Source organism: Carica papaya, chromosome 5, assembly GCF_054855325.1.
Source record: "Carica papaya isolate Zhongbai chromosome 5, ASM5485532v1, whole genome shotgun sequence".
Classification (NCBI taxonomy): domain Eukaryota; kingdom Viridiplantae; phylum Streptophyta; class Magnoliopsida; order Brassicales; family Caricaceae; genus Carica; species Carica papaya.
Window position 1 is genome coordinate 29,103,246 of NC_142313.1, and position 12,433 is coordinate 29,115,678.

Here is a 12,433-nt window from a genome sequence, read left to right on the forward strand (position 1 = left end):
GTGCCGGGGCATATTACTTGATATTAGAACGAGAAAGAGAGATGCAGAGTGCACACACAAGGAAACAAATGACGGGAGGGGGAAGAAAGGAGAAGGAGTTTATGTATTTGCAGCGCGAAATTAATCAGGTTCGATCATACCAGCACTAGTGCAACAGATCCCATCATAACTCCGCAGCTAAGTGTGCTTGGGCGAGAGTAGTACTCAGATGGGTGACCACTTGGGAAGTCCTCGTGTTGCACCCATTTTTTTGCAGATGATTCTTTCAACGTTACGTGCGACTTGAATTATGGTCCTCAGGTTTATTCGCAAATGTGAGTCACAGCGGTGTAGCATTTTACTTGATATTAGAACGAGAACGGGAGGTGCAGTGCGCACGCACAAGGAAACAAATGACGGGAGGGGGAAGAAAGGGGAATGAGTTTATGTATTTGCAGCGCAAAATTAAACAGGTGCGATCATACCAGCACTAATGCAGCGGATCCCATCAGAACTCCGCAGTGAAGTGTGCTTGGGCGAGAGTAGTACTCGGATGTGTGACCTCTTGGGAAGTCCTCGTATCGCAACAATTTTTTTTCAGGGGGGTCGTTCGACGTTACGCGCAACTGGAACAATGGTTCGCTGGTTTATACGCAAATGTGAGTCAAGAATCAGGGGCATTTTAATCGATATTAGAACGAGAAGGAGAGGTGCAGTGTGAACGCACAAGGAAACAATTGATGGGAGGGGGAGGGAAGGAGAAGGAGTGTATGTATTTTGAGCACGAAATAAAACAGGTGCGATCATACCACCACTAATGCAACGGATTCTATCAGAACTCCGTAGGTAAGGGTGCTTGGGCGAGAGTAGTACTAGCATGGGTTACCTCCTGCGAAGTCCTTATATTTCACCCATTTTCTTGTGAAGTCCTCGTGTTGCACCCAGTTTTTTGCAGATGATTCTTTCGACGTTACGCACGACTTGAATTATGGTCCTCAAGTTTATTCGCAAATGTGAGTCACGACGCTGTAGAATTTTACTTGATATTAGAACGAGAACAGGAGGTGCAGTGCGCACGCACAAGGAAACAAATGACGGGATGGGGAAGAAAGGGGAATGAGTTTATGTATTTGCAGCGCAAAATTAAATAGATGCGATCATACCAGCACTAATGCACCGGATCCCATCAGAACTCCGCAGTTATGTGTGCTCGGGCGAGATTAGTGCTCGGATGGGTGACCTCCTGCGAAGTCCTTATATTTCACCCATTTTCTTAGGAGGTCCTCGTGTTGCACCCATCTTTTTGCAGATGATTCTTCCGACGTTACGCGCGACTTGATTTATGGTCCGCAGGTTTATTCGCAAATGTGAGTCACGGCACCGTGGCATTTTACTTGATATTAGAACGAGTACGGGAGGTGCAGTGCGCACCCACAAGGAAACAAATGACGGGAGGAGGAAGAAAGAGAAGGAGTGTATGTATTTGAAGCGCAAAATTAAACAAGTGGCATCATATCAGCACTAATGCACTGGATCCCATCAGAACTCTGCAGTTAAGTGTGCTTGGGCGAGAGTAGTGCTCGGATGGGTGACCTCTTGGGAAATCCTCATATCGCAATAATTTTTTTTCAGATGGGTCGTTCGACGTTACGCGCGACTGGAACTATGGTCCGCTGGTTTATACGCAAATGTGAGTCAAGAATCAGGGGCATTTTAATCGATATTAGAACGAGAAGGAGAGGTGTAGTGTGAACGCACAAGAAAACAAATGATGGGAGGGGGGAGGGAAGAAGGAGTGTATGTATTTTCAGCACGAAATTAAACAGGTGCGGTCACACCAGCACAAATGCACCGGATCCCATCAGAACTCCACAGTTAAGTGTGTTTTGGCGAAAGTAGTACAATGATGGGTTACCTCCTGGAAAGTTCTCGTACCCATTTTCTTTTTTTCAGATGTGCCGTTCGACGTTACGCGCGACTTTAATTATGGTCCGCAGATTTATTCGCAAATGTGAGTCATGGCGTCGTGGCATTTTACTTGATATTTGAACGAGAACGGGAGGTGCAGTGCGCACGCACAAGGAAACAAATGACGGGAGGAGGAAGAAAAGAGAAGAAGTGTATGTATTTGAAGCGCAAAATTAAAAAAGTGGCATCATACCAGCACTAATGCACTGGATCCCATCAGAATTCTGCAGTTAAGTGTGCTTGGGCGAGAGTAGTAGTCGGATGGGTGACCTCCTGTTTAATTTCGCGCTGCAAATACATACACTCCTTCTCCTTTCTTCCCCCTCCCGTCATTTGTTTCCTTGTGCGTGCGCACTGCACCTCTCGTCCTCGTTCAAATATCAAGTAAAATGCCACGGCGCCATGACTCACATTGCGAATAAATCTGCGGACCCTAATTAAAGTCGCGCGTAACTTCGAACGGCACAACTGAAAAAAAGAAAATGGGTGCAAAACGAGGACTTCACAAGAAAATGGGTGAAATATAAGGACTTCGCAGGAGGTAACCCATGCTAGTACTACTCTCGCCTAAGCACCCTTACCTACGGAGTTCTGATAGAATCCGTTGCATTAGTGCTGGTATGAGCCCTCATGTTTCATTCTGCACTGCAAATACATACACTCTTTCTCCTTCCAACCCCCCTCCCGTCATTTGTTTCCTTGTGCGTGCATTCTGCATCTCTCTTTCTCGTTCTAATATCAAGTAATATGCCCCGGCACCGTGACTCACCTTTGCAAATGAACCAGTGATTTATAATTCCATTCGCGCGTAACGTCGAAGAACCCATCCGAAAAAAAAAATAGGTGTAACACGAGGGCTTCCCAGGTGGTGACCCATCCGAGTACTACTCTCGCCCAAGAACACTTAACTGCGGAGTTCTGATGGGATCCGGAGCTTTAGTGCTGGTATGATCGCACCTGTTTAATTTCGGGCTGCAAATACATACACTCCTTCTCATTTCTTCCCCCTCCCGTCATTTGTTTCCTTGTGCGTTCACACTTCACCTCTCATTCTCGTTCTAATATCGATTAGAATGCCCCTGCTTCTTGACCCACATATGCGTATAAACCAGCGGACCCTAGTTCCAGACGCGCGTAACATCGAACGACCTGTCTGAAAAAAAATTGGTGCGACGCGAGGACTTCCCAGGAGGTCACCCATTCGAGTACTAATCTCGCCCAAGCACACTTCACTGCGGAGTTCTGATGGGATCCGGTGCATTAGTGCTGGTATGATCGCACCTGTTTAATTACACGCTGCAAATACATAAATTCATTCCCCTTTCTTCCCCCTCCCGTCATTTGTTTCCTTGTGCGTGCGCACTGCACCTCCCGTTCTCGTTCTAATATCAAGTAAATAGCTACAACGCCGTGACTCACATTTGCGAATAAACCTGAGGACCATAATTCAAGTCGTGCGTAACGTCGAAAGAATCATCTGCAAAAAAATGGGTGCAACACGAGGACTTCACAAGAAAATGGGTGAAATATAAGGACTTCGTAGGAGGTAACCCATGCTAGTACTACTCTCGCCCAAGCACCCTTACACACGTAGTTCTGATAGAATCCGTTGCATTAGTGCTGGTATGATCGCACCAGTTTAATTTCGCGCTGCAAATACATAAACTCCATCTCCTTTCTTCCCCCTCCCGTCATTTGTTTCCTTGTGCGTGCACACTGCACCTCTCGTTCAAATATCAAGTAAAATGCCACGGCGCCGTGACTCACATTTGCGAATAAATCTGCGGACCATAATTAAAGTCGCGCGTAACGTCGAACGGCACATCTGAAAAAAAAAAAAGGGTGCAACACGAGAACATCCCAGGAGGTAACCCATCATTGTACTACTTTCGCCAAAGCACACTTAACTGCGGAGTTCTGATGGGATCCGGTGCATTAGTGTTGGTGTGACCGCACCTGTTTAATTTCGTGCTGAAAATACATACACTCCTTCTTCCCTCCCCCCCTCCAATCATTTGTTTCCTTGTGCGTTCACACTGCACCTCTCCTTCTCGTTCGAATATTGATTAAAATGCCCCTGATTCTTGACTCACATTTGCGTATAAACCAGAGGACCATAGTTCCAGTCGCGCGTAACGTCGAACGACCCATCTGAAAAAAAATTATTACGATACGTGGACTTCCCAAGAGGTCACCCATCCAAGTACTACTCTCGCCCAAGCACCCTTAACTGCAGAGTTCTGATGGGATCGAGTGCATTAGTGCTGGTATGATGCCACTTGTTTAATTTTGCGCTTCAAATACATACACTCCTTCTCTTTTCTTCCTCCTCTCGTCATTTGTTTCCTTGTGCGTGCGCACTGCACCTCCCCTACTCGTTCTAATATCGAGTAAAATGCCACGGCGCCGTGACTCACATTTGCGAATAAACCTGCAGACCATAAAGCAAGTCGCGCGTAACGTCGAAAGAATCATCTGCAAAAAGATGGGTGCAACACGAGGACCTCCCAAGAAAATGGGTGAAATATAAGGACTTCGCATGAGGTCACCCGTCTGAGTACTTTTCTCGCCCAAGCACCCTTAACTGCAGAGTTCTGATAGAATCCGTTGCATTAGTGCTGGTATGATCCCTCATGTTTCATTCTGCACTGCAAATACATACACTCTTTCTCCTCCCATCCCCCCACCCGTCATTTGTTTCCATGTGCGTGCACTCTGCACCTCTCTTTCTCGTTCTAATATCAAGTAATATGCCCCGGCACTGTGACTCACCTTTGCAAATGAACCAGCGGTTTATAATTCCATTCGCGCGTAACGTCGAACAACCCATCCGAGAAAAAAAAAGGTGCAACACGAGGTCTTCCCAAGTGGTCACCCATCCAAGTATTACTCTTGCCCAAGCACACCTAACTGCGGAGTTCTGATAGGATCCGGGGCTTTAGTGCTGGTATGATCGCACCTGTTTAATTCTGCGTTGGAAATACATACACTCCTTCTCCTTTCTTCCCCCTCCATCATTTGTTTCCTTGTGCGTTCACACTTCATCTCTCCTTCTCGTTCTAATATCGATTAAAATGCCCCTGCTTCTTGACTCACATTTGCGTATAAACCAGCGGACCCTAGTTCCAGACTCCCGTAACGTCGAACGACCCGTCTGAAAAAAAATTGGTGCGACACGAGGACTTTCCAGGAGGTCACCCATCCGAGTACTAATCTCGCCCAAGCACACTTAACTGCGGAGTTCTGATGGGATCCGGTGCTTTAGTGCTGGTATGATCGCACCTGTTTAATTTCGCGCTGCAAATACATAAACTCATTCCCCTTTCTTCCCCCTCCCGTCATTTGTTTCCTTGTGCGTGCGCACTGCACGTCCCGTTCTTGTTCTAATATCAAGTAAAATGCTACAGCGCCGTGACTCACATTTGCGAATAAACCTGAGGACCATAATTCAAGTCGCACGTAACGTTGAAAGAATCATCTGCAAAAAAATGGGTGCAACACAAGGACTTCCCAAGAAAATGGGTGAAATATAAGGACTTCGCAGGAGGTAACCCATGCTAGTACTACTCTCGCCCAAGCACCCTTACCTACGGAGTTCTGATAGAATCCATTGCATTAGTGCTGGTATGATCGCACCTGTTTCATTTCGCGTTGAAAATACATACACTCCTTCTCCTTCCCTCCCCCTCCCATCAATTGTTTCCTTGTGTGTTCACACTGCACCTCTCCTTCTCGTTCTAACACTGACTAAAATGCCTCTGCTTCTTGACTCACATTTGCGTATAAACCAGCGGACCCTAGTTTCAGTCGCGCGTAACGTCGAACGACCCGTCTGAAAAAAAATTGGTGCGACACGAGGACTTCCCAAGAGGTCACCCATCCGAGTACTACTCTCGCCCAAGCACACTTAACTACAGAGTTCTGACGGGATCCGGTGCATTAGTGCTGGTATGATCGCACTTGTTTAATTTTGCGCTGCAAATACATAAACTCCTTCTCCTTTCTTCCCCCTCCCGTCATTTGTTTCCTTGTGCGTGCGCACTGCACCTCCCGTGCTCGTTCTAATGTCAAGTAAAATGCTACGGTGCCATGACGCACATTTGCGAATAAACCTGAGGACCATAATTCAAGTCGCGCGTATCGTCGAAAGAATCATCTGCAAAAAAATGGGTGCAACACGAGGACTTCACAAGAAAATGGGTGAAATATAAGGACTTCGCAGGAGGTAACCCATGCTAGTACTACTCTCGTCCAAGCACCCTTACCTACGGAGTTCTGATAGAATCCGTTGTATTAGTGCTGGTATGATCGCACCTGTTTCATTTCGTGCTTAAAATACATACACTCCTTCTCTTTCCCTCCCCCTCCCATCAATTGTTTCCTTGTGCGTTCACACTGCACCTCTCCTTCTCGTTCTAATATCGATTAAAATGCCCCTGCTTCCTGACTCACAATTGCGTATAAACCAGCGGACAATAGTTTCAGTAGCACGTAACGTCGAACGACCCGTCTGAAAAAAAATTGGTGCGACACGAGGACTTACCAGGAGGTCACCCCTCCGAGTACTACTCTCGCCCAAGCGCACTTAAGTGCGGAGTTCTTATGGGATCCAGTGCATTAGTGCTGGTATGATCGCACCCGTTTAATTCCGCGCTGCAAATACATAAACTCTTTCTTCTTTCTTCCCCCTCCCGTCATTTGTTTCCTTGTGCGTGCGCACTGCACCTCTCGTTCTCGTTCAAATATCAAGTAAAATGCCACGGCGCCGTGACTCACATTTGCGAATAAATCTGCGGACCATAATTAAAGTCGTGCGTAACGTCGAACGGCACATCTGAAAAAAATAAAATGGGTGCAACACGAGAACTTACCAGGAGATAACCCATCATTGTACTACTTTTGCCAAAGCACACTTAACTGCAGAGTTCTGATGGGATCCGTTGCATTTGTGCTGGTATGATCGCACCCGTTTAATTCCGCGCTGCAAATAGATAAACTCCTTCTCCTTTCTTCCCCCTCCCATCATTTGTTTCCTTGTGCGTGCGCACTGCACCTCCCGTGCTCGTTCTAATATCAAGTAAAATGCTACGGTGCAGTGACTCACATTTGCCAATAAACCTGAGGACCATAATTCAAGTCGTGCGTATCATCGAAAGAATCATCTGCAAAAAATGGGTGCAACACGAGGACTTCCTAAGAAAATGGGTGAAATATAAGGACTTCGCAGGAGGTCACCCATCCTAGAGCTACTCTCGCCCAAACACCCTTAACTTGCGGAGTTCTGATAGAATCCGTTGCATTGGTGCTGGTATGATTGCTCATGTTTCATTCTGTGCTGCAAATACATACACTTTTTCTCCCTCCATCCCCCCTCCCGTCATTTGTTTCCTTGTGCGTGCACTCTGCATCTCTCCTTCTCGTTCTAATATCGATTAAAATGCCCCTGCTTCTTGACTCACATTTGCGTATAAACCAGTGGACCCTAGTTCCAGTCGCTCGTAACGTCGAACGACCCGTCTGAAAAAAAAATTATTGCGACACAAGGACTTCCCAAGAGGTCACCCATCCGAGTACTACACTCGCCCAAGCACACTTAACTGCGGAGTTCTGATGGGATCCGGTGCAATAGTGCTGGTATGATCGCACCCGTTTAATTTCGCGCTGCAAATACATAAACTCTTTCTCCTTCCATCCCCCCTCCTGTCATTTGTTTCCTTGTGCGTGCACTCTGCATCTCTCTTTCTCGTTCTAATATCAAGGAATATGCCCCAGCACCGTGACTCACATTTGCGAATAAATCTGCGGACCATAATTAAAGTCGCGCGTAACGTCGAACGACAAATCTGAAGAAAAGAAAATGGGTGCAACACGAGAACATCCCAGGAGGTAACCCATCATTGTACTACTTCCGACAAAGCACACTTAACTGCGGAGTTCTGATGGGATCCGGTGCATTTGTGCTGGTGTGACCGCACCTGTTTAATTTCGTGCTGAAAATACATACACTCCTTCTTCCCTCCCCCCCCTCCCATCATTTGTTTCCTTGTGCGTTCACACTGCACCTCTCATTCTCGTTCTAATATCGATTAAAATGCCCCTGATTCTTGACTCACATTTGCGTATAAACCAGCGGACCATAGTTTCAGTCGCGCGTAACGTCGAACGACCCATCTGAAAAAAAATTGTTGCGATACGTGGAGTTCCCAAGAGGTCACCCATCCGAGTACTACTCTCGCCCAAGCACACTTGACTGCAGAGTTCTGATGGGATCCAGTGCATTAGTGCTTGTATGATGCCACTTGTTTAATTTTGCACTTCAAATACATACACTCCTTCTCTTTTCTTCCTCCTCCCGTCATTTGTTTCCTTGTGCGTGCGCACTGCACCTCCCGTACTCGTTCTAATATCAAGTAAAATGCCACGGCGCCGTGACTCACATTTACGAATAAACCTGCAGACCATAAATCAAGTCGCGCGTAATGTCGAAAGAATCATCTACAAAAAGATGGGTGCAACACAAGGACCTCCCAAGAAAATGGGCGAAATATAAGGACTTCGCAGGAGCTCACCCATCCGAGTACTTTTCTCGCCCAAGCACCCTTAACTACGGAGTTCTGATAGAATCCGTTGCATTACTGCTGGTACGATCCCTCATGTTTCATTCTGCACTGCAAATACATACACTCTTTCTCCTCCCATCCCCCCTCCCGTCATTTGTTTCCTTGTGCGAGCACTCTGCATCTCTCTTTCTCGTTCTAATATCAAGTAATATGCCCCGGCACCGTGACTCACCTTTGCAAATGAACCAGCGGTTTATAATTCCATCGCGCGTAACGTCGAACAACCCATCCGAAAAAAAATAGGTGCAACACGAGGGCTTCCCAAGTGGTCACCCATCCGAGTACTACCCTCGCCCAAGCACACTTAACTGTGGAGTTCTGATGGGATCCGGAGATTTAGTGCTGGTATGATCGCACAAGTTTAATTTCGCGCTGCAAATACATACACTCCTTCTCCTTTTTTCCCCTTCCGTCATTTGTTTCCTTGTGCGTTCACACTTCACCTCTCATTCTCGTTCTAATATCGATTAAAATGCCCCTACTTCTTGACTCACATTTACGTATAAACCAGTGAACCCTAATTCCAGTCGCGCGTAACGTCGAATTTCCAGTCTGAAAAAAAAAATTTGTGTCACACGAGGACTTCCCAGGAGGTCTCCCATCCGAGTATTAATCTCGCCGAAGCACACTTCACTGCGGAGTTTTGATGGGATCCGGTGCATTAGTTTTGGTATGATCGCACCTGTTTAATTTTGCGCTGCAAATACATAAACTCATTCCCCTTTCTTCCCCCTCCCGTCATTTGTTTCCTTGTGCGTGCGCACTGCACCTCCCGTTCTCGTTCTAATATCAAGTAAAATGCTACAGCGTGGTGACTCACATTTGCGAATAAACCTGAGGACCATAATTCAAGTCGCGCGTAATGTCGAAAGAATCATCTACAAAAAAATTTGTGCGACACGAGGACTTCCGAGGAGGTCAACCATCCGAGTACTAATCTCGCCCAAGCACACTTAACTGCGGAGTTCTGATGGGATCCGGGGCTTTAGTGCTGGTATGATCGCACCAGTTTAGTTTCGCGCTGCAAATACATACATTCCTTCTCTTTTCTTCCCCCTCCCGTCATTTGTTTCCTTATGCGTGCGCGCTGCACCTCCCGTTCTCGTTCTAATATCAAGTAAAATGCTACAGCGCCGTGACTCACATTTGCGAATAAACCTGAGGACCATAATTCAAGTCGCGCGTAACGTCGAAAGAATCATCTTCAAAAAAATGGGTGCAACACGAGGACTTCACAAGAAAATGGGTGAAATATAGGGACTTCGCAGGAGGTAACCCATGCTAGTACTACTCTCGCCCAAGCACCCTTACCTACGGAGTTCTGATAGAATCCGTTCCATTAGTGCTGGTATGATCGTACCTGTTTCATTTCGTGCTGAAAATACAAACACTCCTTCTCCTTCTCTCCCCCTCCCATCAATTGTTTCCTTGTGCGTTCACACTGCACCTCTCCTTCTCGTTCTAATATCGATTAAAATGCCCCTGCTTCTTGACTCACAATTGCGTATAAACCAGCGGACAATAGTTCCAGTCGCGCGTAACGTCGAACGACCCGTCTGAAAAAAAATTGGTGCGACACGAGGACTTTCGAGGAGGTCACCAATCCGAGTACTACTCTCGCCAAAGCACACTTAACTGCGGAGTTCTGATGGGATCCGGTGCATTAGTGCTGGTATGATCGCACCTGTTTAATTTTGCGCTGCAAATACATAAACTCATTCCCCTTTCTTCCCCCTCCCGTCAGTTGTTTCCTTGTGCGTGCGCACTGCACCTCCCGTTTTCGGTCTAATATCAAGTAAAATTCTACTGCGCCGTGACTCACATTTGCGAATAAACTTGAGGACCATAATTCAAGTCGCGCGTAACGTCGAAAGAATCATCTGTAAAAAATGGGTGCAACACGAGGACTTCACAAGAAAATGGGTGAAATATAAGGACTTCGCAGGAGGTAACCCATGCTAGTACTACTCTCCCCCAAGCACCCTTACCTACGGAGTTCTGATAGAATCCGTTGCATTAGTGCTGGTATGATCGTACCTGTTTCATTTCGTGCTGAAAATACATACACTCCTTCTCCTTCCCTCCCCCTTCCATCAATTGTTTCCTTGTGCGTTCACACTGCACCTCTCCTTCTCGTTCTAATATCGATTAAGATGCCCCTGCTTCTTGACTCACATTTGCGTATAAACCAGTGGACCCTAATTCCAGTCCCGCGTAACGTCGAACGACCCGTCTGAAAAAAAATTGGTGCGACACGAGGACTTCCCAGGAGGTCACCCATCCGAGTACTACTCTCGCCCAATCACACTTAACTGCGGAGTTCTGATGGGATCCGGGGCTTTAGTGCTGGTATGATCGCACCTGTTTAATTTCGCGCTGCAAATACATACACTGCTTCTCCTTTCTTCCCCCTCCCGTCATTTGTTTCCATGTGCGTTAACACTTCACCTCTCATTCTCGTTCTAATATCGATTAAAATGCCCCTGCATTTTGACTCACATTTGCGTATAAACCAGCGGACCCTAGTTCTAGACGCGCGTAATGTCGAACGACCCGTCTGAAAAAAAATTGGTGCGACACGAGGACTTCCCAGGAGGTCACCCATCCGAGTACTAATCTCGCCCAAGCACACTTAACTGCGGAGTTTTGATGGGATCCGGTGCAATAGTGCTGCTATGATCACACTCATTTAACTTTGCGCTGCAAATACATAAACTCATTCCCCTTTCTTCCCCCTCCTGTCATTTGTTTCCTTGTGCGTGCGCACTGCACCTCCCGTTCTCGTTCAAATATCAAGTAAAATGCCACGGCGCCGTGACTCACATTTGCGAATAAATCTGCGGAACATAATTAAAGTCGCGCGTAACGTCAAGCAGCACATCTGAAAAAAAGAAAATGGGTGCAACACGAGAACTTCCCAGGAGGTAACACATCATTGTACTACTTTCGTCAAAGCACACTTAACTGCGGAGTTCTAATGGGATCCGGTGCATTTGTGCTGGTGTGAGCGCACATGTTTAATTTCGGGCTGAAAATACATACACTCCTTCTTCTCTCCCCCCCTCCCATCATTTGTTTCCTTGTGCATTCACACTGCACCTCTTTTTCTCGTTGTAATATCGATTAAAATGCCCCAGATTCTTGACTCACATTTCCGTATAAACCAGCGGATTATAGTTCCAGTCGCGCGTAACGTCGAACGACCCGTCTGAAAAAAAATTGGTGCGACACGAGGACTTCCCAAGAGGTCACCCATCCGAGTACTACTCTCGCCCAAGCACACTTAACTGCGGAGTTCTGATAGGATCCGGTGCATTAGTGCTGGTATGACCGCACCCGTTTAATTCCGCGCTGCAAATACATACACTCCTTCTCCTTTCTTCCCCCTCCCGTCATTTGTTTCCTTGTGCGTGCGCACTGCACCTCTCGTTCTCGTTCAAATATCAAGTAAAATACCACGGCGTCGTGACTCACATTTGCGAATAAATCTGCGGACAATAATTAAAGTCGCGCGTAACTTCGAACGGCACATCTGAAAAAAAGAAAATGGGTGCAACACGAGAACTTCCCAGGAGGTAACCCATCATTGTACTACTTTCGCCAAAGCACACTTAACTACGGAGTTCTGATGGGATCCGGTGCATTTGTGCTGGTGTGACCGCACCTGTTTAATTTCGTGCTGAAAATACATATACTACTTCTTTCCTCCCCCCCCATCATTTGTTTCCTTGTGCGTTCACACTGCACCTCTCCTTCTCGTTCTAATATCGATTAAAATTCCCCTGATTCTTGACTCACATTTGCGTATAAACCAGCAGACCATAGTTCCAGTCGCGCCTAACGTCGAACAACCCATCTGAAAAAAA

At 46.6% G+C, this 12,433-nt stretch overlaps 5 non-coding genes and 18 pseudogenes across 5 annotated transcripts; 3 read left to right on the top strand and 20 right to left on the bottom strand.

Moving 5' to 3' along the window:
- The first annotated feature begins 126 nt into the window (after window positions 1-126).
- On the top strand, window positions 127-245 carry LOC148260222 (5S ribosomal RNA; annotated as a pseudogene).
- Window positions 246-450: 205 nt separating this feature from the next.
- On the top strand, window positions 451-569 carry LOC148260223 (5S ribosomal RNA; annotated as a pseudogene).
- Window positions 570-1,128: 559 nt separating this feature from the next.
- On the top strand, window positions 1,129-1,247 carry LOC148260224 (5S ribosomal RNA; annotated as a pseudogene).
- Window positions 1,248-2,787: 1,540 nt separating this feature from the next.
- LOC148260225 (5S ribosomal RNA) lies at window positions 2,788-2,906 on the bottom strand (annotated as a pseudogene).
- Window positions 2,907-3,111: 205 nt separating this feature from the next.
- Window positions 3,112-3,230, bottom strand: LOC148260226 (5S ribosomal RNA). The gene has a single exon (XR_015820286.1). It is a non-coding gene; the product is annotated as a 5S ribosomal RNA (ribosomal RNA).
- Window positions 3,231-3,786: 556 nt separating this feature from the next.
- LOC148260227 (5S ribosomal RNA) lies at window positions 3,787-3,905 on the bottom strand (annotated as a pseudogene).
- Window positions 3,906-4,109: 204 nt separating this feature from the next.
- On the bottom strand, window positions 4,110-4,227 carry LOC148260228 (5S ribosomal RNA; annotated as a pseudogene).
- Window positions 4,228-4,789: 562 nt separating this feature from the next.
- Window positions 4,790-4,908, bottom strand: LOC148260229 (5S ribosomal RNA; annotated as a pseudogene).
- Window positions 4,909-5,112: 204 nt separating this feature from the next.
- Window positions 5,113-5,231, bottom strand: LOC148260230 (5S ribosomal RNA). Its single transcript, XR_015819556.1, has one exon. It is a non-coding gene; the product is annotated as a 5S ribosomal RNA (ribosomal RNA).
- Window positions 5,232-5,790: 559 nt separating this feature from the next.
- On the bottom strand, window positions 5,791-5,909 carry LOC148260231 (5S ribosomal RNA). The gene has a single exon (XR_015820726.1). It is a non-coding gene; the product is annotated as a 5S ribosomal RNA (ribosomal RNA).
- Window positions 5,910-6,468: 559 nt separating this feature from the next.
- On the bottom strand, window positions 6,469-6,587 carry LOC148260232 (5S ribosomal RNA; annotated as a pseudogene).
- Window positions 6,588-6,796: 209 nt separating this feature from the next.
- LOC148260233 (5S ribosomal RNA) lies at window positions 6,797-6,915 on the bottom strand (annotated as a pseudogene).
- A 561-nt stretch (window positions 6,916-7,476) lies between these two features.
- Window positions 7,477-7,595, bottom strand: LOC148260234 (5S ribosomal RNA; annotated as a pseudogene).
- A 210-nt stretch (window positions 7,596-7,805) lies between these two features.
- Window positions 7,806-7,924, bottom strand: LOC148260235 (5S ribosomal RNA; annotated as a pseudogene).
- Window positions 7,925-8,129: 205 nt separating this feature from the next.
- Window positions 8,130-8,247, bottom strand: LOC148260236 (5S ribosomal RNA; annotated as a pseudogene).
- Window positions 8,248-8,807: 560 nt separating this feature from the next.
- Window positions 8,808-8,926, bottom strand: LOC148260237 (5S ribosomal RNA; annotated as a pseudogene).
- Window positions 8,927-9,456: 530 nt separating this feature from the next.
- Window positions 9,457-9,575, bottom strand: LOC148260238 (5S ribosomal RNA; annotated as a pseudogene).
- Window positions 9,576-10,134: 559 nt separating this feature from the next.
- On the bottom strand, window positions 10,135-10,253 carry LOC148260239 (5S ribosomal RNA; annotated as a pseudogene).
- Window positions 10,254-10,811: 558 nt separating this feature from the next.
- Window positions 10,812-10,930, bottom strand: LOC148260240 (5S ribosomal RNA). The gene has a single exon (XR_015820520.1). It is a non-coding gene; the product is annotated as a 5S ribosomal RNA (ribosomal RNA).
- A 205-nt stretch (window positions 10,931-11,135) lies between these two features.
- Window positions 11,136-11,254, bottom strand: LOC148260241 (5S ribosomal RNA; annotated as a pseudogene).
- Window positions 11,255-11,463: 209 nt separating this feature from the next.
- Window positions 11,464-11,582, bottom strand: LOC148260242 (5S ribosomal RNA; annotated as a pseudogene).
- Window positions 11,583-11,786: 204 nt separating this feature from the next.
- LOC148260243 (5S ribosomal RNA) lies at window positions 11,787-11,905 on the bottom strand. Its single transcript, XR_015820345.1, has one exon. It is a non-coding gene; the product is annotated as a 5S ribosomal RNA (ribosomal RNA).
- A 209-nt stretch (window positions 11,906-12,114) lies between these two features.
- LOC148260244 (5S ribosomal RNA) lies at window positions 12,115-12,233 on the bottom strand (annotated as a pseudogene).
- Window positions 12,234-12,433: the final 200 nt, after the last annotated feature.